Source organism: Crassostrea angulata, chromosome 1 (genome assembly GCF_025612915.1).
Source record: "Crassostrea angulata isolate pt1a10 chromosome 1, ASM2561291v2, whole genome shotgun sequence".
Classification (NCBI taxonomy): Eukaryota; Metazoa; Mollusca; class Bivalvia; order Ostreida; family Ostreidae; genus Magallana; species Magallana angulata.
The window spans coordinates 15,878,914-15,906,458 of NC_069111.1; the positions used below are offsets into that span (position 1 = coordinate 15,878,914).

At 34.2% G+C, this 27,545-nt stretch overlaps 2 pseudogenes; one reads left to right on the forward strand and one right to left on the reverse strand.

Moving 5' to 3' along the window:
* Positions 1–1,114: 1,114 nt before the first annotated feature.
* LOC128181746 (heat shock 70 kDa protein 12A-like) lies at positions 1,115–9,674 on the forward strand (annotated as a pseudogene).
* A 16,434-nt stretch (positions 9,675–26,108) lies between these two features.
* Positions 26,109–26,845, reverse strand: LOC128177667 (uncharacterized; annotated as a pseudogene).
* Positions 26,846–27,545: the final 700 nt, after the last annotated feature.

The window sequence follows — 27,545 nt, forward strand, 5'->3', positions numbered from 1 at the left end:
TTGTGCTTGCACCAGTATCTTTTTAGAATATCCGATGTAAGCAATAAAAATAGCCGGTGATCTAGAGAATTCATAGATAACAAAGTAAAACAAGGAACATTCACCGTTTATTTGAATTATTGACTGATAAACGTACGAACGTGTTATTTCTTCGTATACATACCATGTACGTGTTACTACTTCGTATACATACCATTTATGCATGTTAAAATATTCGTATTAATGTAATTATGTCTTTTATGTTGTTTATTAAGTAATCTTTTTAGTATTAAATGGTGTACACTTCAAAATATTGTTATAATAATTCATTAAACTATCTAACAAAATAAACACAAGAAATTTGTCACAACTTGAGAGAGAGAGAGAGAGAGAGAGAGAGAGAGAGAGAGAGAGAGTGTATTTAGCTGTACGTGTGTGAAATTCCAGCTTGTATTGTTTAGAAGAGGAGCGGATCCGAAAGCATTGTGACGAATTCTGTTTTCTTCGTTTCAAAAGAAATGGGTGGGTCTTAAATGTATGTAACAATTGACGTTCGATACAAAGTTTAGAACCTTCCATTCAAACGAATATTTTTACCACTTAAATGCGCTTTATTGTATATGTACGAATGCAGTTCGATGTTATGTAAATGATTAAAAATCTTTCCGTTGCAACGATTGTAAAGAATATGCTCAAAACTGTATCAGTTACCGCATTTTGCGATTTACTCGGGTACTATTGCGATGAAGGAGGATAGGCTTCGTATATCTCTACGATGAACAAAAATTTATTTCGTACGCTTCCGTGGCTCTAAACATTGATAGTATGACCGATGCTATAGTTAACGAATGCATTGAATTTTTATAAAACAATTAATTACTTGTTTGAAATACGAAGACTGTGAGCGACTATTTGTATATTTTGTCTGCTTATTCCGACAGATATTTGTGTCTAAATGATGAAGTGGTTTTTAACAAAAACACATTTTTCTTTACAATATTGTCAACTGCGTGTCGTTCAAGTGAAGGCATGCCCAGTTTAAACTACCTTATACATGTTATAATAGTAGACAGAAACTCAACCAATCGGCGATTGCTTTACAATCAATAACAACCTAAACAGTTTTTCAGATCCAGGTTTCTAACGAGACTCATTGATCGATCACTGTGTCACTCATTTTCAAACCTGGCTATTAAAGAAATATTGTGATGAAAGAAACATAATATTTTAGAAAAAGGTATGTACTTTCTTTGAAGCTTCGTCAAAATATTTTGAATTTAACAAAAGTTTCATGATGTTTAAGGATTGTTCTTTCGTTTCTCTCTCTCTCTCTCTCTCTCTCTCTCTCTCTCTCTCTCTCTCTGTGCGTGCGTGTGTGTGTGATTTAAATTGGCTTTAAGTTATCACTTTTAGTTACATATTTAAGCATGTGATTAAGTCAACATACGGCTTGTTAAGGATCATAAACCCTCTACAGCAAAAAAGTCAATTCTCTTTATAATCTTCTGATGCACCATTTCATAAAGCACTGTATCCTTTGATATCAAAATTAAAATAAAGGACTATATATGGTATGTGCCTTAAATGGCCCCCTAAAAGGAATATCATCATTTTTACTGTTATTCTTTGTTTTCTTTGTATAGATATATACGTATGTAATGTTTTAACTTCATGTTCATTTTGATTAAAGTGCCAACAATTTAGAAATATGGCATTGTAAAGACAACCTTTTCCCACAATTTTTGCATTTTGGCATAAAAAAAGCTTGTTTTCAACAGTTTTACCTTTAGGAAACATAGAGCGCATGCTTGAACCAACAAAATATTTTAATCAGAGATGTATCTCGCCAAGTCTAATAAGTGACAAAAAATTTGTCCAGGTTCAAGCATGCGCTCTATATTTCCCATTCGTAAAAAGATGAAAAAATGTCAATTTTCGACTGATTTTTATTGAATTATAGTAATAGCGTCACTTCTGACTTCATATACTGCAGGTGAGTGCAAAGAAATCAAACAACTATGTGAAAAATATATTTTATATCAACTCCTCTAAATTATAAAATAACATTTTATTGTACCCGAAACACTTTAAATAATGTTGAATAATGGGGGTCAAATGTAACTCTTATCATATATAGTTCTTTAATAACGCTCCTATTGTTATCATACTCTCAAAAAATGGCGATGAACATAATCATGATAGGAAGAAGAGATCACACACTGTTCAGAAAATACTGTGTTTTATTACCAGGGAACAAAATTAAAAATACATACAATATATAACAACAAAGTATGGTATAGATATAATACAAAACTATAAAAAAAAAATTGTTGGGAAGCGGTGCTTCTTTGTCACTATAAATTTCTCAAGAATTTTACGTAAGAAATTTATGTTCATTTTTCAAGAGTTACCTTTTTTCGAATATCAAGATTCAGCAGGTACATGTATAATGAATTTTCCATTATATGACCAATTATTTTCTCATCAAAGAAGACTAGGAATACAATCATATGCATTTCTTCTCAACTCTATTTGTAGCGCAGTTCTCCGCAGGACTGCGCATTGCCAAGTTCAACACATTTAACATTTTAGTCCGAGTGAATGTATGGAATCCTCGTATGGAAAAATCGTTGAAAGAGTTTACTAATTTATTTACATATATACAGACAAAGTCTACACATCACATAAGAAATGATCCACCCAATTCACATAAAAATAATAAATACATCATAAAAGAAATAATCCACATCTTGTATATGTACATGTATAAATCCAAAAGTATCAATCTATTCGTTATCTACTGCTACTGACTCTCTCTAATACTCTTATACTACTACAACTAACTAATTTCACCTACTTTTCTAGGAAACTGTACCTTCTCAGTATGAGGAGTGAAAATGTTTACATCCTCAGCGTGGGGTGGCAACAGATAATATTAAATAATTATAACTTTTCAGGTAATTAATCAATAATCACTATAATTAAAAGGCAAGATAATGCTAATCAGGCTCACCGATAACGCAAACGGTAAATGGAAAATTGATAAAAAAAAGATAACACTTTTATATCTGAATATTAATTAGTACTAAGAATAAATTTGTGACATATTTCTACATGATGAATGAAAGCTCTAATATTAATATTTTATTTTTTATTATTTCGAAATTGACATGGTTTATTGTTTGAAACAAAGGTTATCGCAGCATCTATATTCAATTTCCTGTCACAAGTAAGGCAAAGTAGATTGAAAGAACATTTAATAGTAAATGCTTGTTTTTAAATAAATCTGTATTTTACTGGCATTTCTGTGAATTACTGAAACACTTTGCAGTCCTAAATTGAACCAAGTGCAGTGTATGTGATGATAGAAACCAAACTTTCTATAAAGAACTTTTTAACTTCTGAAAAAACTTTGAAGTGTTACAAAATCCACAAAAACATTTAAAAGAAAGTTATCTCTCTTATCGGTGTATCTATGCACCTTAAAAGAAATAAGTTTTTATTCTTTTATTAAACTCTATGTCTGAATTAAAAAACATTTAAGCAACCCATGTCCTGGCAAATACAAAGACTGTTTGAGACGATCGAGGAATTTTATATCTAATTTACAGTTTCATCAGCGTTTGAAAGCTGCGGTCAGTCTCACTTAGATAGTCTACATAATGGTAACCGAAATGCACCTTTTACTGTGTTTGGTTTTTTTGTTTTTGTCTATTTTACAACAAAATAATATATATTTTTGAAAAGAAAAGAAATGAATAGGATATCACAAATCAAAATACATTTATTTATTTTTATAAAAAGACAATGCTAAGTTTACTGTTAAGCATTCACAAATCCTTCTACACGTAGGCAGCATTGTTAGATCTAGACACAATCTGGAAAATTAAAAAAAAAATACCCCCCCCCCAAACCTTTCATTTAAATGTGATTATGCTTGGAGTTTTTAATGAATTTAAATGAATGGAAATGAATAAAATAAATGGAGGTAGCTTGCAAATGACTAATACAATTTCGCCGTTTTTATATCAATTACCGGTAATTTTGTTTTCATTTTGCATAATTTTGCTCATTCTTGTATATTACCGTGTATTTACTCCATTTAAGAATGTATACTGCATCCATTTATCAAACTGAACACTATAAACCGATAAAAGTATTTGGATTTTCCATGACCATGAGGTAGAAAATGTACTTCTTTTAAATTTGACATTTAGAAACATGCTACCGTCATGACTGTTTTTCTTATTATTTAAGAATCATATGAACTAATATTACGTTTGTAAACTCGACAAAAATTGCAATATTTAGTGCCTTTTGATATCTTGAGATGATTTTTTTTATAAAAACCGGTAGAATAAATTATCTCTTTTATAAAAGATGAAAACTATACTACTAATAACCAATTACAATTTTAGGAAAATGAATATTATGATACTGATATAATCTGATTCAAAGCGCGAAAAATTGCAAATTTTCATACATTCCTAGAGAAAATACACTTCTATATTAAGACAGCCTATAAAAGAACCAGGCTATAGATTTTTCATTACCTAAATTGCTAAAGTAAATGTACATGTTTTGTTATATGACCTCCTAAGACAACCAGACAATTTTTTTTTATAAAAAATCTCGCATAGTTGGTTTATGTTGAAACAAGGTTTAAAATGTTTACCCCCCCCCCCCTCCAAAAAAGTCCGCCTCCTAAAGATAGCGTGGATTTGATTTAGCACATTTCTTAATGTACCTATTTATCTTCTTGTATATCTTACATTTGGCGATTTACTTAATTTAACAAATGCCGTTTTTCGCCAAAAACGCCGAATAGAATACACAGCCAAATGTAATACGTTTACAGGAATAAAAAAATTGTATGGTGAAGATGAAAATAGCTGAATATGCATTGATCCGAAATATCAATCTTTGTGGCTCTTGGTGATTTGGCCTTTGCAGTTAATATGAAAATCGATATTCAAATTTCCTTTTAACAATGATAGAAATTAAAAACTAGCAAATTAATAATCTTGTACATGTAACTTTATATATATATTAAAGTTGAAGGTATAGTTATAATTTACTGCAAATATCTTTATCTTATCCCAATGTATTGCTTGATCAAAGAATTAAAAACACGTAAATTTTTTCAGCACTTATGACAAACCTGTCCACCACGGGGCAAGTTATAATTTTGGTGGTACTATATGACATCTTTCTTTGATCACCATTCAACGTCACACTGTAGGATGCTAATTGTCATACAAACATTTCGTAAATAAAAAAAAGTGAAAATAGATGGTTGAGCTCTAGTAATAATTTTACGCAGTAAGTAATAAAACTGATTGAAACTTGTTGTTCCATTTTTAGGTAGGTTAATGTGAAAAAATTCTGAACAATGCCTTAAATATGAATTCAAGATAGTTTGTAGTATTTCTTTTCTTTTCGAGTCAGATATAGTAATTGTGCCAAAGTGAGCTCCAATTCTATTGACAACTCCACTTTACTTATATATCAGTTTTATTTGTTGATGAAAGCATCAACAATTTTCTAAACTCACAGAAACGCTCTTTTTTTTCTTTATCTAAAGAATAATAAAAAGAAATTGATTTATGTGTTTAAAAATGTACATATTGTTGATGCTTTAGTTTCTTAACAGAACCAATTGCACACTTCTTAAATTTTCAACAGTGTTTAATACAAAATGATAAATAAAATATATCTGTTTTGCAGGAAATTTGAGTGCAGGTACCAAAGATGACAGATAAAAAAGATAAGTTAATAATAGCTGCTATTGATATTGGTATCACATTTTCTGGATATGCATTTATATTCAAGCATGACTACGAGAGAGACCCTTGTAGTGCCCCATTCACATTTGTCTGGAGGGTTGGTTGGAAAAATGCTGTTACTCAGAAGGTTCCGACATGTTTGCTGCTGAATCCCAGACAAGAATTTGTGGCGTTTGGATATGAAGCAAAAGACATTTATTAAGATTTGGTTTCCAATGAAGAACATTACGATCATTATTTTTTTGAAGAATTCAAAATGTTGCTTTATGAAACTAACGTAAGTACTAAAGATAAAAAGAAGGAAATATTGTATTAAATTTATCTTAATAAGAATATTGTTACGAAACAGCAAATAAAAATCTTTTAAAGTATTCATACTACATATTTATTTAGCTTATAAAGTTGAAAAATGGGATGGGTAGAGTAAACACGTGCAATAACACTCTTGCTACCATGTTAAAGGTTTTTGTTTGTTCAGTCCAATATTTTAGTGGTAAGATATAAGGTTAAAACGCATGCTCATTAAAAGAGGTTCGCAAATATATTTGTCAGAGGTCATGATCAAATGAAGTTGATAAATAGAAATAGATACATCAGAAATCCGTATGATATATGTTACTGAGCCTATTAAAGGCTTTAATTGTTTCTAAGTCTTTATTACCAAAAATGCCAAGTTTTTCAACATTTAAAAATTGATCATATTCAATAGTGTACTTAAGTCTGTCCCTAATGGCCGTTCCTGTCAGTTTTTGACGATTTTTAACAATTACTTGACAAAGACGTGTAATTAAAATCAATGAAAAAAAAACATCACTTATAAAGGTGTTGCAAAACAGTGGGACTATTCCCTAACGTGGAAAGGGTCTTTATATATCCGTATCGCTTGAGAGTCACATCTAAATATAGACACATTGCTTAGACGACTATATTTGCATAGCGGTAATGTTCCGTACGGATGCAAAATGAACTATCATTTTACGCGCATTTCTATCGAACGCGTCAGCCACCAAATACAGCTAGAAAGATAACCATATACATGTTTTCTGTATTCGAATGTTAACATATTTCAATTTGATATCTGCTGTCCAGCGTGTTTGAAATACCATTCTTGAGATACATGAATAAATCTTATTCTGGCTCTTCAAAACCGTCAGAGTTGTAATTATAATCATCCTATTTTTCTATAGTATCTAAATAAACGCCTAGTAAAAAAGTACAAATTTTTCGTACATATTATAAGTAACCTATTGCTTCATCACCGATTCAAACTTTCTAAAATGATTTTGTTTGCTTTTAACAACCTGTGCATGTTACTTTGACATCGGCATACCCGTTTATTTCATAAAAAGGATGAATAATCTACTTTCTACATTGATGCATACTAAGTACATTTTTTTAAAATCTCTTGTTCAGAAGAAAATGTTTTTCAAGATTATAACGGGGACTTCACACAGTAATGTTGAAAAATAAAAATAAGCACACAAACAAAATATTACATTAACAAGAGTTTAAATAACTTTATTCTGACATTCTTAAATTATCTCTTCACATTACCTTTCCATGCGATTAAAAGAAATATTTTTTTTTTTAAAAATCAAACTTTTTCGGGATTCGAACCCAGTCAAAAATAAAAGACACGTTTATAGTCTATTCTAACTGCGTTACAACTCGACTAACCTAGACATGAATTAATTAGGGAAAATTGAATACGTCGTTTTTAGATTTTAAGGGTTTTAATGATTTTTTCCAAAAGTCAGATTTATTAAAAATATGCCTCTTTGAAACAAAATTCGGAAATGGCAGTTTTCAAAAAATTGTCTCACTCCAAACGTAAAGATTAAATTAATTTTGTTTCAAGGAGGCATTTTTTACAATTATGATGATTCCCTTTTATATAGCGTGAATTCTGCCACATTTTTCTGTGTAACCATTTTCAAATTTATTTCATGGTCATAAATAAGTTAGTACAAGCTTTCCAAATAAAATTCTACACTGCTTTATGTACAAAGTTGCATGAAAAAAAAAAAGATTTACATCAAATTCTGTAACTTTGATTTCTCCATTTTTTCTGCAACTCCTTTAGGGAAAATCAGCATAGGAACGGCAACACCTTCGTTCTTTACTAAAACGTCATCTTTTTTAACTGGAGAATTTCAAAAGAACGATAAAAGATTTTTAACGGAGACTAATGATGGGAAAATCTGACACTCTTTTCTTTTATTTTTAAAATGCTAATTTAGAGTTTAAAAAATTAGCCATGTCCTATAACCTGAATAGATGAAGGGAATTACGTTTATTTATGAATAATTTAAGTAAATGTGCTATAAACATATCTTGACACAGAGTATACAGAAGTTATCAAATACCACTATGATAAGAGATGACAAAGGAAAAGAAGTCCCTGCACTAGACCTGTTGCCCATGTCATTAGATACCTGAAAAACCACCTGTTGAGTGCCCTGGATGCCAAGGGAACCACAATAAACAACAAGGACATCCACTGGGTCCTGCCAGTACCAGCCATATGGAAAATTTCAGCAAAGCAGTTTATGAGAGAAGCTGCCAATAAGGTTAAGATTTATAAAACACACAATGTATGTATGTGTATAATAAACATTGACGTGTCATATTTAAAGCGCTAGTAACAGCAATAGTGAAACAAATAAGTTTACATGTCTACATGCATGTTTTTGTGTAGAAAGTTATTTTTTCATAATGATTCAAATAGGTAAATAACAATAAAGCTATTTTTATATCTTCTGTAAGGCTGGTATACTGACAGAGCAGCTGACAGTGTGCCTGGATTCAGAGGCTGCCTTCCTGTACTGTCTGCGCGTACCTGCCACTAAACTGACGGGTAGCACTGGATGTCTATCCCCCACATCATTTATCGCAAGGGCCAAGTACATGATAATTAATCTGGGAGGTAAATTGTAAAGTAATGTACATCTTTACATTGATGCTGCGTGACTAAGTGATATATTATATATACATGTATTTACAAGCTTTAAATATGATTTTCATTGTGTGTATTAAGTCTGAGATATGATTAGATCGAGAAGTATTTTAATGAATAATGCTAGATTTATGCATTGATAATTGATTTGATGTATCTTGACCTGCCCTTTTGTTTGTTTTGAAGGTAAAAGAGCTGAAATTAACATTTATCAGATACAGTCAGACGGGACGATTAGAGAACTGCACATACCAACAGGTCTGTGGGGAGGCACCAAAATCAATGAAGCTTTAGAACGAATAATAATCGAGATTGTTGGTTCAAAGGTTTTCGAAAAGTTTAAAGATGATTATAAGTACGATCATATAGACATTTGCAGAAAATTTGAAATTAAAATGAGGTTAAAAAACAAAGTATGCAACTTTGTACATAAAGCAGTGTAAAATGAGGTTTTATTCATCCCAATCTAGCGGCCGGATAGCTATTTCAATACCATGCTCCTTGTTTGAAGTCTTCGAGAAAGAAACAGGCGGCAAAACCATAAATGACGTTATCCAGCAAACGCAATATGCTAACAAAATGAGTTTAAGATTAGACATGCTTAGAATTAAAGCTGACCTTATAGAAGACTTCATTATGGAGCTACATGTAGTTGACCCGCTTGTGGAACATATACGACACCTGATGACAAAAGACAATCTCTCTGACATATCAAATCTTCTAATGGTAGGAGAAATGTCAGAGTTTTCTATAATGCAGAGCGCCATTATGAAAGCTTTTCCAGATAAGACGGTCATTGTACCAAAGGGGGCAGAGTTGGCACTGTTAAAAGGAGCCGTAATGTTTGGCTACGAGCCGTTTGCTGTTTTGGAATCAAATCCTCCCGGCCTTTTGTGAGAGGTGGTCATTTTCCAGCAAGAAAGGTTACATTTTGTCCGCTTTGACCTTGTCAAGTTGTTTTTATCGCAAATCTAGCATGAAAGTATACTCTACGGCCAATGTAGCTGACACTTTCTAATCGGTGTGTATTTCAACTGTGATTCACAACAAAGATTCTGATTGGTGGATTTATATAGACCCACCCATTTATCAAATGCATGTTGAGAACTTGATGCTAACACGTGTAAACAAATGTCGGAGACAAAAACTTGAAATAAAGTTGTACTCGCAAGTTAAATATGACAGGGTTTTATTTATAAGTGAGGAAAGTTGACTGTAGAAAAATTAAAGACATCGCGTTTATCATAAAATTTTGTTGTCAGGTTACAATCAATGTTCATTTACCGGTAAAATATCCAAATATGAAACAGATGACGCAAACTCTGTGGTATCTTTTATTTCAAGTTCACTGCGATATATCGAGTCGACGCAAGTATGGAAATAACAATTGTTAATTGATAATACGTCGAATTTTTAGAACTAAATCGATAAATAATTATCATGTTCTTATCTTTAACAAAACACTCCTAACCCCCCCCCCCCAAAAAAAAAAAAACAAAAAAAAACAACAACAACAAAAAACCAAACAACACACACACACACACACACACACACACACACACACACACACACACACACACACACACACACAAACTAACAACTAACAAGGCTTTATAAATTAATTTTCCTAAATAACACAATTCTTTGATATTGATTACACTCAGTAACCAATTTTTATGACAGTACGCCACAACATGGCGATTTTAGCACATTGTAAAACAGTTTATACCACCAAAAGTTGTTTTTTACCTCTGTGGCGCAGTGAGTGTTGCTTTGGTATACCAACCCGCAATTCCAGAGTTCGAATATTGCAGAGATTTTTATTTTCATGAACAGCGGTAGAATTTTAAAAGTTCATTTTTTTAACCAAATAGTGAAATTGTTTGGGCATTTTGAAGTGGAACACGTGCTAAAAATCCATAACTTAAAGGAATTAAGAAGAATAGGCTTGCAGGCATAACTTTTCCTAGGTGTGTGGGGGACCCTTACACTCGAAGAACTCATTTGATGTAAAGAAAGTAAAAATTGCGTTATTATGAATTAAACACATGTACTTCATCATTTTATTGATTCTTAGATAACCGCTTCATCAGTCATCTTAAGTATTATTTTTGAAAATAAACATGTTACTTTGCTGAGGGGGACAAATTCAGACTGAAAGACAAAAGATCGGAATTCTGTACTCCATGTACACGCACAAAATGAATTCTCTGGAGATATGTAAGCGCAGGAATAAAAGTATTTGAAGTTAATACACATATGATACTAAACGCGTGATTGCCATTTGAAACATACTACTGATAGGGTTGTGGCCACTTGTGGGCATATGCCTCGTCTTATTCCCCCAGGTTCTTTTTAGGGATAGAAAATGATGATATCTCTAAGGGCTTTTTTTCTTCTTTTTTTTCAAAATTCATTTTTGGTCGTCCGTTTTCTGTCCTGCGGCAAACTTTTAAAGCTTGTCACCTCGAGATCTCGGAAACGACGACGACTTAAACATCTAAACTTTGTGGGATGGTATACCTACAGATGTGTTTAAAATATTTTATTTTGTTCATCGTAACCTCCGGTCGTCACTAGAAGTAATTCAATTTTTTTTCCACGTATTTAATTCATTTTATATAGAATGAATATATTAGTATAAATCATAACATATGCCATCTATGCAAGGTAAACAAACAAAATTATTCTATTTCCGGTGAGATATCTTACTTATCTCAAGTATTTTTTAAAACATATTTTGTACCCGCGAGATCTCAAAAACTGTAAGTCATTAAGACACAAGGGTTTAATCGACCTTTTTGTATTTTCGTACTAATTCGCAGTCCATTCGAAAAACACTCGAGGAACACTCCAAGCAACTTGCAGGAGTAGAATTGCAAGTAAAAATAAACTACATGTATGAAGTCCAGCGAATGTCTTTCGCATATCGAAGATGTACAAATGCAATGCGGTGATATACAAATTATTAAAATTCCTGCTTTGCAACGATTGTTTTGAACATGCTCAAAACAGTCGCCGTGTTTTGTGAATTACTGGAATATTGCGATGAATGAAGATAGCCTACGTTTATCTTTACGATGAATCCCGATACAGCGCAATGTTTTTTAAAATTCGTACGCTTCCGTGGCTCAAAACAGGGACTTTACTTTGGAATACGAAGATTGTCAGCGAGTATTTGTGTATGTTGTCTGTAATCCGTCAGATGTCCTTGGCGCGTCGTTCAAGCGAAGACGTCACCATTTTAAAATACCTTAATAGTAGACAGATTCACAACCAATCGGCGGTTGCTATAAAATCAATAAGAACTTAAAAAGCTTTTAAGATCCTGGTATCTAACGAAATTCATTGACTTATATTCTCAATCCTGAATTTTAAAAATATGATCTGTGGTGAAAGAAGCAGAAAAATTTAGTAAAAGGTATGTATTCTTTTGAAGCTGTATAAAAATATTTTGAATTTAATAAACTTTTTAAAGGATTGTACTTTCGTTTCTCTCTCTCTCTCTCTCTCTCTCTCTCTCTCTCTCTCTCTCTCTCTCTCTCTCTCTCTTTGCTCGGTCTTTGGCCTTGCAACTAGCTTTGTGCATAGCCATTTCCATGTTTTTTCTGCATATTTGATAGGAATTATTTGGTGTTCTTCGGCAAGAATTTAAAAGACAATAAGTGTATATGCGAGCAAATACCATTTAAAGACGTAATCATAATGATTTACAGAAAACTTCTTTGGGTGTTGCCAAAATATGTTGTTTGATTAAAAAACAATAAACTAGTTCAGCACTGAAGTCAAAGGGCAAATTATATCCTTTGTTGGTACTATCTAACACCTATCTTCGATTATAAATTGACATTACACGTTGTAAATCGTTCATTGTCATAAGAGCATTTGATTTGGTTTATGCAAGGTTCTTTCATTATCACGAATGTTTATATATAAAAAAAATGAATAAAGACAAGAAAATTGATCTTAGATACTTTGGATATTTTTAAGATACATAAACTTAGTTTAAAAATAGAAATTGTGCCACAGATCGGCGCGGTGACCGGTGTTAAGTAGAATAATGACCCCCGTAGAATATTGACCGGGGGTCAGTTTTTGACGTAGAATAATGACCCCTCGGTCATTATTCTACGCAGAAAAATGACCCCCTGTCATTATTCTACGTAGAAAAATTACCCGTTTGCCTGAAGAATAAGTGTCATTTTCATAAAAATGAGCCCACTCTACATGAAGAAAAGTGACCCCTGTAGAATAATGGCCCCCTTATAGATAAAAGTTTTTGTTTTTGAAATAGTTTCTAAAATTTTGTAATTTTTACTGCAGTATACAGAAAGTACCAGAAATTATACTTCATATTCAAATAAACTTAAAGTGAAAGAATGGGTATATTTTAAAAAATAAAAATTCTTCCGTTATAACAAGATACAGACATATTGTATCGGGTTATGATTGTCATCTTAACGAGTTACATTTACATGTATCTATTCACCGCGAATAACGGTCCACCATTCACCACAATATCGTTGTGAAGAGGTTTTTTTTTTAAATGACAAAGTTCTAATGAGCCATATAGTATTATTTAGATATGATAGAAGCCCTCAGACCCTTGTAATAAATATTAAGAAACTTTCTTCATTCAACGCGTGTGTTTCTAAGTTCGAGAGATCAAAGTCAAGGGAGATATAAACCCCTAAAACGAGCCCGAACCCCTTGTCAACGCCTTTGGATTCGCACGAGCTCTCGCATACGTTGCACGAGCTCTCGAATTCGAATCTCGAATCCAACATCAGTACGAACATTTTACAACGTTTTGTGTACTCGCAAGAGTGGTGCACGATTTTTAAAGGTCGTAAGATGAATCGCAGTTGTTAATGCACATATAATGCGAACATGAGACTGTTGTTCAACATGTCTCATGTTATCTTGCAACGTTTTACTATACTATGCTCATATCGGCTTTTTCATTCCTATGAAATCGCCCTTTCGCGTGACTTTCTAGACCAATCAGATATGATAGAATAATCATACTGAGGTATAATAATAAATGCTGCTGCATCTTTATTTCTTCTTGAGCGGCATGTTCTCTTGCTTTCAACTATGTCTACTGAAGAGCGTCGGAATAATAATGTCAAATCAATAATGACGTCATAATGGTTCCAGCACCAAAAATACACTCTGGAATCAATTAATAGATCTTGACCTTAAAACAAAACTAACTCTCCGTACCATTTTCATGCTCTTGTTTAACCGTAAATGACATTTTAAACTACCCGCGCATCCTTAAGCCCCTTTCACAATTGGAGCACGAGCACTTTACACCACTTTGCGATCGAAATTTTTGAGCTTCGCACGAGCTCTCGCATACGTTGCATGAACCCTCGCTTACGTTGCACCAGCTCTCGCATTCGTTGCATACGTTTTACTGGTCGCATCAAGTATCCTCTGAATAGTGGACATGCACACCGAACGCGATCCAAATTATCGCAGTGCAACGCACGAACATTAGTACCAACGTTTTACAACGTTTTGTGTACTCGCAAGAGTGATGCACGATTTTTAAAGGTCGCAAGATGAATCGTAGTTGTTTATGCGCGCATTGTGCGACCATGAGACCGTTGCTCAGCATGCCTATGTTATCTTGCAACGTTTATCATTGCACCACTTATCAGTAATATGCCATGCTTTGCCATTAATTTATATACCATGTATAAGCATCTCTGTTTCAGATCACAGTTCAACAATATACAGTTATTGCATGGTTGTGAGGGATATATGAATATTTATTTCTCCAAGAAAAATCATATTTCCCGAGGGCATCGCCCGAGGGAAATTTGTTTTTCTGGGGTAATAAATCTTCATATTCTTTAATCATTAATGCAATAAACGTTTTATTATACCGAACAACATATGATTATACAAAATACGTTGATTTCTAAAAATTGTTTGACTTTTCAAAGGCAATAACGTCGTGATTGTTGGATTTCCTCTGTTAATGTCTCCCTTTTCTTTCATAATTTCGAATCATAGATAGTTAAGTTGGTCTTGTCATATATATAATCATAACGATTAAATATTTTTGTTTTAATCATACTTGTCTACATCATATGCTCATATCGGCGTTTTCATTCCTATGAAATCGCCCTGTCACCTGACTTTCTAGACCAATTAAGTATAATAGAATAATCATATTGAGGTATTACATGTATAATATATGCTGCTGCATCTCGGTTTCTTACTGGCCGGTGTAATGAAGAATAATGACCCCCGTAGAATAATGACCGGGGGTCATTTTTCTACGTACAATAATGACCCCCCTAGTTGAAGAATAATTGGATTTTTCTGAAGAAAAAAGACCCAGGGGTTATTTTTCTTCATGTTAAACATGAAGAAAAATGACCCCCCCCCATCCCCCCCCCCCCGTAAACATGAATAGAAATTGGTTACCTTCGTATCAAAGAAATTACTTTGAAATTACTTAATTTTTCACTTTGCTCAACTGATTTTGACTTTATAAACACCGAACTTGTAAATAAATCGCTATATAGTTTTTTATATCCGTAGAAAGCACACGCCACATTGCCACAAATTGATTGTTAACAGTTACGTTACTTCTCTCGTCGACATACGGCGGGAAATGACACAAATAACGAAAAATTCATACACAATGAGGATATTGTGTGATAATTAACGAACAATAATCATGAAAGAATAATTGTTGTAATGATATCAGCAATATTCATTGGTGAAAGAATCGTCAATCGAAGAATGATACATGCATATATCTTTATGGAAAAAGACTAATCGGCAGGTAACGTAGGACTATTAATACTTCTTATTTACATTTTTTGGGGAAAGTGATTTTAAAAAAAATCATTCTTCGTTAGTTTTGTTTTCTTCTACGTAATACATGAATATCAATATTCTAAACATTTGTTGTAATGTTGTTTTGTGATCTTGAATAGACTTATTCTTTTGGAGCAAATTTGTGAAGAGTACCTGACAATAGTAAATTTAAATAGATGATAAACACTGATCGATTATAATAAGAGAAGATTGTTTTTAAAAGCGTTGATAAGAGGTTAGGGCCCATGTTAGAGGTTTATATCCCGCTTGATTTTGATCACACGATCTATATTGTATCCAAAATTACCAATGCTCATACAAACTATTGAATCATTAATCATCTTGATATTAACTAAAGTATGCAAAGGATAAAGTAAAATATATTTTCTGTACGAGTACTCTCAGTACTTTGACGATTTTCCTTTTTGGCCGTTAACCTCTACTGGCGTAATGGCTGCTGTCAGTGCCAACTAACTTTAGATTGGTTAAAATGCCTAACAGTGGAGTAAACTTTTCATAATTTTGGTTTCATCATTAATTCTGGGTGATGAACTTGTATACCCAGTAGTTTGTATTGTGGAAATCCTCAAAGCAAGTATAATTCATGAACAATGTGAAACATATAGAAGAGCGACGGCGAAGCGCGAAGATGCGAAGACGAAAGTGCTAAGTTGCGAAGGCGAAAAAGTGATACTACTATTGCTTCTTCGCCTTTGCAACTTCGCACTCTCGCCTTCGAAAATTCGGGCTTTCGCCTTTTTAGCTCACCGAAGTCAATGGGAGCATATGCTATACCCCCGGCGTCGGCGTCCGGAGCTCGTTAAAGTTTTAGTTGCAGCTCCTGTATCTAAGCTATTACCTGTCCTCTCTTCACAAAAATTACATGACTGATGCATCTGGACCTACTGAATCTGGTTCCTAACTTTAAGATGCTGGAGGAGGTTAATGTTTTTGGAGCAGGTTAAAAAGTTTGTTGATGCAGGTGCCCTTTAATACCAATATCTAAGTTACTGTTGGTCCGTACTTCATAAAACGTGCATGGATGGTGTGTCTTATGATACTGATGCACCTGACAGGCCTGAGTGCTGAATCTGAGCAATAGGTTTCGGATCATAGAGAAGGTTAAGGTTTTTGAAGCTGGTTAAATTTTTTGTGACAGGTGCCCTCTAATGATTATATCTTAGTTACTACTGGTCCTAACTTCATTAAACTTGTATGGATGGTGCGTCTTATGATACTGATGCACCTGACAGGCTTGAATGCTGAATCAGAGCCAAATGTTGATGATTATTGATGAGGTTTAGTTTTTTTGGAACAGGTCACACGTTTTAAAGATGATAGCTTGCATAGTTTATTCAACTATATTATAAATGAAACTTAGAGGTTGCTTTAGATGCAGAGCCTGATCTCCATTATCAAAGATGCTAAAGAAATCTCCTACCTCACTCTAACCTGCTTGATAGAAAGATGAGGTTGTTGTTAAATGATATAACATGATTCCTATGATAAAGTATTGTATGATATGAAACACTATTGTTTAATAGGATACAATATAATACCATATGTTATATTGTAAAAAGTTATATGATGCGTTAAATTTTGTATCATTTTTTAAAAATATTTTATGATATGATATTGTAACGTGATATTGTTATGTATACGAGTACGTAATATTGATTTTTATGATACAATATTATAAAATATCGTATCATACGATATTGTATAATATGATATTGGTTTATATGATATATTATCATATCACATTAAAGTGTTTTTTTATGATATTTTAACATATATTATTGTATCATATGATACAATGTGTATAATATGATTGTATTATATAATATTTTACTTTATCCAATGATATTGTATCATTTGATATGATACAATGTTGAATCAAATTATATTGTATTATATAATACAATATCATATTATGTATCAAATATGATACAGTATCATACAATACAATATCATACTATGATATTTACATTTACTTTCTTTCTCTCTATTAAATTGCATTGGTTGATTTGAGTGATATTTACGCACAACACCGAAGACTTAACCACCAAATCTGGTGCGTATGGATACATTTAGTATTCCTTCAGTATTTCTCGAAGAACAGGAACTGACTCTTCTCGCGACTTCAAACCGGATAACAACCTGTTATTCTACTTACGCTGATAAATATTTCATTAATGTAAATATATTTTGACAGTTAAATGAATTCAATTGATTAATTTCTTAGTTTACCAATAGCAAATTCATTAAATTACAGAAAGAAAAATACAATTGTGTTATCAGAATTTAAAACGCTGCGTACTATTTTTGTCAGCATATTGTGGCTGTTCCAGTGGTTATTCCGTTAATTTCGCATAACTCGTTAAATAAGACAGAGCTTTTTAAAACAAATCATATTTGCGGGAAGGAAATACATGTTTAAAAAACGTAAATATAGGCATTTAATCATTATTTTTTGAAAGATGAGGTCTTATAACTGCAACGATGAGTGGAAAAACAATTTCATAGCGCACTAGCGCGCGTTATACAATTTGTATGCACACACCGTTGCAGTTATGAGACCACATGATTCAACGCTTAATTATACAATATAATATCATATGTTTCAATGTTATGATGTATAATTGCAATATGATATTGTTTCATATAATACTAAATTGTATTATGTTTTATGATATTCTATTATTTGATCAAATACAAATATAATGTATAACACAATACAATGTCATATCATACGTTACAATATCATATCTCACAATTTTTTACGGTATTTTATGGTTTTATATGATATAAATTGTACGTATGATAGGATTAAGTTTTAATTTTATATTATTGTATTGATTAACATATGAACATATGATTATCATACAATTTTTTAACAGATGATATATGATATTGTGTCAAAACAGAATCAATGAATATCCAAGATCATAAAGGATGGTTTTCATATAATATGATAAAGGTGGTCTCATAAAGGTGATGCCTCATAAAGGTGATGCCTCGTCTCGGTGAGCTTTGTAATCTGTGATGACCTATGTTTTATAATTGCGGAGCTCTCCATCGTTTAAAGGGTTCCGAGGCATATTTTGGAAAATTTTTTTATAGAATTAATAAAATTAAATTATCCAGGGGGATAGGGTCCGGACTGCCTCTCCAGTTTTACTACGTAAAATTATTAATAATTATTGAATTTTCCGGAGGGTAGACCCCCTTTAACCCTCCAAATCAATGCATGAGCAAGGAGTGTCGCAAAATGAAATTAGAATGTTACTTTGTATGGTCCACATTAAACAGACGGCTGGTAAGTGACAGGAGTCTGGAAGTGCATATGTACACATTATGGCGGACATTACATTTTGAGTGGAGTAGATAATGATTAGGCATAGTCAGCACTGTTAAACATATATGTTACATGTACATATTAAAATATTTATAAACATTCATAGTAAGTGCGATGGCCTAGCGCATACGTACCTATAATAGCATGGATTAATCGGAAAACCTTGGCGAGTACGGTGCCTGTATTAAATTCTATGTAATCGACCGAGACTTGCTGAATGCAATCAAAAAAGGCAAAGGCAAAAGTGCGGAGATGCGAAGGCCAGATTGCAAAGTTGGGGAGGAGCGATAGTAGTATCGCTCCTTCGCCTTCGCACTTTAGGCATCATATCTTCGCACTTCGTCGTCGCATCTTCGCACTTTCGCCTTCGCACTATCGCCCTTGCAACTTAGGTCGAAGTGGCCTTATCGGAACTCTGTTACTTTCTGTAAACTGCAGCAGTAAAAATTACAATAGTGTAAAGACTATTTCACAAATAATAAAAAAAATATACTGAAAAACTTTAATCTACAAGGGAGTCATTAATATACAGGGGTCACTTTTCTTCATGTGGAGTGTGCTCATTTTTATGAAAATGACACTTGTTCTTCAGGCAAAGGGGTCATTTTTCTACGTAGAATAATGACCGGGGGGTCATTTTTCTGCGCAGAATAATGACCGGGGGGTCATTATTCTACGTAGAAAAATGACCCCCGGTCATTATTCTAGGGGGGGTCATTATTCTTCATTACACCGGCATGTTCTTTCGCGTTAAACTGTGTCTACAAAAGCTTCGGAAATGGGCGGTATATATACCCCATCTGACTCGCACGAGCATTCGTACCATGGAACGCATGATCGCAAGTCCAATCGCAATGGCGCACGTTCAATCGTCCAATCACCTGGTCTCTCGCGCGATCCTATCGCATTAACTTTCAACAGTCGCTTTCATTGTACAACAGTCGTATATAGACGCAAGATATATCGCAAGATTTAATTCGTTTACATCGCACAACGCTCGCGTAGATCGTGCGGATTTCGTACGAATACTTTTTTCAAATGCGATGATTTCGGCAACAGTTTACGTTTCACATCTAATTTTATCGGTCGCACGAATATTCAGTCGCATCTGCTCGTGCGCCAATTGTGAAAGGGGTTTAAGTAACAAGTGACGCAGATTAGAACGAAGCGAGGGGTGGCGGCCATATTAAAATTTGGTGTTTGGACGCTGGTTCGCGTCTTCACAGTTTACTTCTCAAAGTTAAAGGTATAGTTGTTATAAGTTGAATTAGACATAGAGTGTGAAAGTGTGGCCGTTGATGAAGCACGCGTCAAGTTCATGTTCTATTCGGATATGGATTGGTTGTATTTTGCCGATTTACAGCAAGTGCATGTACACAAAGAGTTTCGCTCATTTGTTTTCTCTGAGCCATCGAGATTGTAACTGTTAACAGAGGATTCATATTTAGAGTTTATGATTTATATCCCGACATCGATTATTTAAAGCCCCTTTCACAATTGGCGCACGACCACTTTACACCACTTTGCGATCGAAATTTTTGAGCTTCGCACGAGCTCTCGTATACGTTGCACGAGCCCTCGCTTACGTTGCACCAGCTCTCGCATTCGTTGCATACGTTTTACTGGTCGCATCAAGTCTCCTCTGAATAGTGGACATGCACACTATTCAGACGCGACCGAACGCGATCCAAATTATCGCAGTGCAACGCACGAACATTAGTACGAACGTTTAACAACGTTTTGTGTACTCGCAAGAGTGATGCACGATTTATAAAGATCGTAAGATAAATCGCTGGTGTTTATGCGTCTGTTTTGCGACCGTGAGACTGTTGCTCAACGTGTCTCATGTAATCTTGCAACGTTTTACTATCATTGCACGACTTATCAGCCTCAATATACCATGCTTTGCTACTAGTATATATACCCTGTATAAGTATCTCTGTTTCAGAACAAAATTTACAATATACATTTATTGCATGATCGTGAGGGAAATACATGTATGAAGATTTATTCCCTCAAGAAAAATCATATTTTCCGAGGGCATCGCTCGAGAGAAATTTGTTTTTTCTGGGGAATAAATCTTCATTTTCCCTGAACATAAATGCAATACTAGTAAACGTTTTATTATACCAAGCAACATATGATTACACAAAATACGTTGATTTCTAATTATGTTTTACTTTTCAACAGTCGCAACATTAACGTCGTGATTGTTTGATTTCCCATTTAACTGTCTCACTTTTCTTTCATAAATCATAGATAGTTAAGTTGGTTCTGAGATCCAAAGAGAATAATAATGATTAAATATTTTTGATTTAATCATATTTTTCTACATTGTATGCTCATATCGGTTTTTTCATTCCAAAGACATCGCCATGTCACGTGACTTTCTAGACCAATCAGATCTAATAGAATAATCATATTGAGGTATGATAATAAATGCTGCTGCATATCTGCATCTTCTTGGGCGGCATATTTTCTCGCTTTCAGCTATGTCTACTGAATATGGGCGATGTATATACCTCTCTGATTCGCACGATCATTCGTACCATGGAACGCATAATCGCACGTCAAATCACATTGGCGCACGTTCGATCGTCCGATCACCTAGTCTCTCGCGCGTTCCTTTCGTATTATCTTTCAACAGTTGCTTTCAGTGCACAACAGTCGCATACAGACGCAAGATATATCGCAAGATTCAATGCATTTACATCGCACAACGCTCGCTTAGATCTTGCGAAATTCGTACGAATACTTTTTTCATATGCGATTATTTCGGCAACAGTTGACGATTCATATTTAATTTTTTCGGTCGCACGAATATTTGGTCGCTTCTGCTCGTGCGCCAATTGTGAAAGGGGTTTAAAGCCCCTTTCACACGAGCACTTTACAACACTTTGCGACCGGATCTTTTTAGATTCGCACGAGCTCTCTCATACGTTGCACGAGCTCTCGCATACGTTGCACGAACTCTCGCATTCGTTGCATGCGTTTTAGTGTTCGCATCAAGTCTCCTCAATATAGTGGACATGCACACTAGTCAGACACGACCAAACGCGATCCAAATCATCGCAGTGCAACGCACGAACGTTAGTACGAACGTTTTACAACGTTTTGTGTACTCGCAAGAGTGATGCACGATTTTTAAAGGTCGTAAGATGAATCGCAGTTGGTAATGCGCGTATTGTGCGACCATGAGACTGTTGCTCAACATGTCTCATGTTATCTTGCAACGTTTTACTATCATTGCACAGCATCAGTAATATGCCATGCTTTGCCACTAGTATATATACCCTGTATAAGCATCTCTGTTTCAGACCACAATTCAACAATATACATTTATTGCATGATGGTGAGGGAAATATGAAGATTTACTTTTCCAAAAAAAATTCAATTTTCCTTAAGGCACCGCCCGGGAGTTTGTTTTTCTGCCGGGGGGGGGGGGGGGGAGGGGGGGATAAATCTTCATACATATATTCCCTGAACTTTAATGCAATAAACGAACAACATATGATTATACAAAATACCTTGATTTCTAAAAATTGTTCGATTTCCTCTGTGACTGTCTCACTTTTCTTTGATAATTTCGAATCATAGATAGTTACGTTGGTTTTGTGTTATATAGAGAATCAAAATGATGAAATATTTTTGATTTAATCATACTTGTCATATACTCATATTGGCTTTTTCATTCCTATGAAATCGCCCTGCCACGTGACTTTCTAGACCAATCAGATAAAATAGAGTAATCATACTGAGGTATAATAATAAATGCTGCTGCATCTTTGTTTCTTCTTGGGCGGCGTGTTCTCTAGCTTTCAACTATGTCTACTGAAGAGCGTCGGAAATGGGCGTTATATATACCCCCTCTGACTCGCACGAGCATTCATATCATGGAACGCAAGATCGCACGTCCAATCGCATTGGCGCACGCATTGGCGCACCTGGTCTCTCGCGCGATCCTATCGCATTATCTTTCGACAGTCGCTTTCATTTTACAACAGTCGCACATAGATGCAAGATATATCGCAAGATTTAATGCGTTTACATCGCACAACGCTCGCTTAGATCGTGCGAATTTTGTACGAATACGTTTTTCAAATGCGATTATTTCGGCAACAGTTTACGATTCATATTTAATATTTTCGTTCGCACGAATATTCAGTCGCTTCTACTCGTGCGCCAATTGTGAAAGGGGCTCCTGTTAACAGTCTATAGTAATTGGGGGGGAGGCTAGCTCAATCAGATGGAAATCTGCTCTTTTACTAAAAGAGGCATCAGAATATTAAAACCACACTAAAATACCACCATAAACCAAGAAAAATCATAATAATTATATCCCGCGAAGGCTTCGCCCGAGGGAAATTTGTTTTTCAGAGGGAATAAATCTTCATATTTAGTAAAGTCATTGTTTGTGGGTGTAGAACCGTTCAACTGGATGATATCAGAGCCATTTCTAGAGCCTTATTTTTATGACAAAGAAAGGTACTTCTAAAATCTAAATTTCAAGCGCATAAGTAGTGACAATTAGGGTATAGAGAATTAATGTATTGAAGGTACCCCAGATGCACCCCCGATGTTTACCTATTTTTAAAATCACCGACAAATGTACATCATGTAATGAAGTCTCAGCATCCTATATTAAAGTATTGTCATTTGATGAAGAAGCATCGCCATATAAAGACAAAATATACTGATAAATGATAATGATAAAGCATAATATACATTTTGATGAAGAATAGAAGTATAATCCAAATACTAGGCAGATTAGGTGTTCCAAATTTACAATATCATTAATGCCATCACTCATTCCCGGTCCTGCATACTGAATTAGGTGATTTGTAATAATTAAAAAAAGTAAATATAAAAAGTATATATATATATATATATATATATATATATATATATATATATATATATATATATATATATATATATATTAAGCGAGAAAAATGTACACATGTTTAAGGAAAGAGGACAGAATGACTCATAAATATTAAGTATAATAAATTTCATTTTAATTTTAAAAAACCCAGATTTTTTTAAGGATTGATGCGTTCGTTCCAAATCGCAAACGCTGAAGATTTCCATTTCGAAACTAATGTACCCTTGGACCCACAGTTTAATAAATGTTTAACTGTCCTCCCTATCAATCCAATTTAAATCTTGTGACCAATCGAACGAAAAGCATCAACACCGCTTGCTCCAGGTGTCCAAAACAAAGAATAAATTTGTTTACTTTGATATTATTGCAACTTGCAAAAATATCACTCGTGTAGGGCCCACAAACAGTATTAAAAATGAAAAAAAAAACGGTTGCTCACAGCCCAAATCAAAACCTTTGCTCACCAAATCCGCTTCTACATTTTGGTCTTGTATGTGGAACCCAGGCTAAAGAAAAATCTATATTCCTACTCAAACAAATAGTGTTTATAGAAAAAGCAAGAGTTTGTAGTTCCGGCTTCATACTACATATTTTTGAAATTCTAACAACATTTTGTTTATCTGAATAAAGTTTTACAAATTAATTTTCTAATATATCGCCAAAAGTTTTCATGAACATTTCAACTGTTTTTAGCTCTCAGAAAGTTGAAATCTGAACTCTGTCCAATTCTTCCCACATAACATGAAAAACTTTATTAGCAGAATCTATCATCACTCCATCACCAGCAACGTCACAAGCACCAGTAAAAAAAAAATACGTTCTGGAATACGGTACCATGGGGAAATAACTCTAGCAGGTATCGATCGGATATTATCCAACCAAAAATCTAGCTCACACAATGCGGGAAATGAAATATCAATCTTTTCATCCCAACATGATGCGTTTGCAATTAACATAGACAATTGTCTGGTTGTTATTTGACAAACGAACCCAAGTGCAAACTTAAATGAAATAATACTTCCTACTATTGAAGCAATTTCTCTAGCCGAAACATTATCCTTTTTTACCGGGTTTTCCAACAGAAAAATCCGGTTATTAAAATGGTGAAAATGGCGGGCGGCTGCCGAAAAGGGTACCCTCATTGTACAGATAACTCCTCCTACAGTTTTCAAGATAGGAAGTTGTTGTTTTGCAGATCAATTATACATATATCAGAGGTGTGCATATTGCTAGGATTTTGATTTCTGTTAATTTATGAGAAAAAAATACCAGCTTTTGAACTTAGTCATTTTTTGGCAAAATATTGCATATAGGGTACTCCATTTCACTTGATACTGGATAAAGGTTGATATGGATTATGGATACAGTTCACATAAAAGAAAACCCGGTTTGCTGTCACATTGACAGCTTTTCACTAGTCTTTTATTTTTTTAATCTTGATGCTCAAACTTTCTAATTTATGTATAGGAATACTAATATACCAAACTTCAAAATTCCATTACAAACCGAGCCACTCAAGCTTTTGAAATGCTCTTCTCTTCATTAACCAGCATGCAATTAATTTTGTTGCATATTCTTTGACATTAAAATACAGTTTTGTTTCGAATCACACACCCAGCCATCGTCTAAATACATAATTACACCATACGCTTTTGCTCTCCAGTGCAACACCAATGGTCTTAAAACTTTTGTAAATATATAACCAGCACTGCTGAGACCAAAGGGGAGGACTGTAAAGACAAAATAACGCTCCGAACCACTGAAATTCCACGAAAAACCTATGTATCTAACAAAATCTGGATGAATATTTATGTGGTGCTATTCACTTGTCAAATCGAATTTAATCATGAAACAACCTTTCTTGGCAAAATTGAAACCCTCTGAAGAACCTTCAAATTTGAACTTACTCTTAACAACACATGCGTTAACGTGTCTGAGATCAAGAGTCAATCTTGGCTTTTTAGCCAAAGGCGCTGAGACAGTCAGCAGTGGGTTAACACGATAGGGCAGTTCAAAACATTATGTGACTAACTTTTTATCCAAAACTTCTGTAATAGCATTTTCAACAAAAGGGGTACTCTGCAGTGCTGATTTGTTGTTAGACAAAAACACACCTTCAGGATGTGTGATAAATTCAATCCTGTAACCAAATTTTATGACATTTAGTATATAATCATTAGGCTTTATAACATTTTTCCAAAATTCAAAAAAAATTTTGAACGATTTTTAACTAAAATGCTAGATTTTAACTCAAAGTCAGATTTGTAATCTAATAATTTATGTATATCATGATACTCAACTTCACTGCTGATTTTCTGTCGATGTTGGGACAAGTGCTGATGATTGGGGTCTTGGGTTCTGTGTCTGGAACTGCTGGGTATAAGTGCAGAATCTGGCGAAGTGACCCGGGAGTCGAGAGTAGTGGCAAACGATATTTGCGGTCTGTGCTTGTAAGGATTTTCTGTTCACGAACTGCGAACGACTGTTGAATTTTGCCCTCCCAAGAAAAAGCTGCTGGGTGGATAGGCCGTGGAACACTTCTGTAGTTCCCGAGAAACCCGGTCTTTCGTACGGAAGTTGTCGCTTTTTGTTTGCGGCTCTTGAAATGGCAAAACGTAGTCTGGCGGCATCCTCAGTTGTCAGCAATATCATAATCAACATAATTATTAACGGTCCCCCAGCCATGTTTATCAGCTATGCATAGAATTTTGTTTCCCTGACGAATGGCCTCTTTCTCGGAAGAAATTAAATCAGTGATTCTGCTGAAGTATCCAGATTAAGTTTCTGTGATAGGAGCTCTAAACCACACAGTCTTTCCTCGTTAAAGTTATACTAAATTTTATTCCCTTCCCCTGGAAGAGAATTTGTAGGCTCCAGTTTAGCTTGTACTTCTCAAGGGCGGCGTCTAACCTGCTATTGAATAAACTGAGTGCGTCCATAACATCCAAATCCTGTCCAGAGTTGGAATTAGTCTCGGCCTGTGATTCTTGGGGAACATCTCTGTTCAACGTCGAACAATTTGTAGACTCTGTCGACATGCCAAAGCCAAAGACACAACCTGTAGTGCTTTGTAACGAACGTCGCATTAATCGAACTCTCCCCGGTAAATCTATTAATACTGAGCGCGAAAGTGCTCGTGCATGGAATAACCAGTCTTGAAGTAAACCAGGTAATACGAAAACTACTGAAGTTAAAAACGCAAAGAAATAAATTTCTTTGGTGGTTTTAAAACAGTTTTTAAGTAGAAATAAATGCACTTTTTTTATTGTATAAACGCCGCAATTTAGTAACGCTAGTAGTCAACCGATATCAATAGATACATTGATAATTTCAATACAATCCATAGATAGTTCATTTCTTCATTTATCCAAATCTTGTCACTGTTTTAAAACAGTAAACAGTCTGTATACAGAGATATGAATAACTTAACAACAACATCTCAAAGGTTTAATAAAGAACAATTATAACAAGAAAAGGATTTTACATATGGGTCTGCTATGACCTTCCTTATAAACGGACAGACGTTTTATACAGTCTGAGCAAGAGTGGGCAAATGGGATAGAAATCATAGTCCAAACCTTGATTTCACAGCCATTACCCAAAAGCATTCTATTGAGGATAAAATCTTAACCAAATTGGGTCTAAATTCGGTTTAGGGAGATATATTTGGTCTGGAAATGTACTTTTTACATAGGCTACTATGATCTTATCCTTTGACAGACAGTTCAATGACCCACT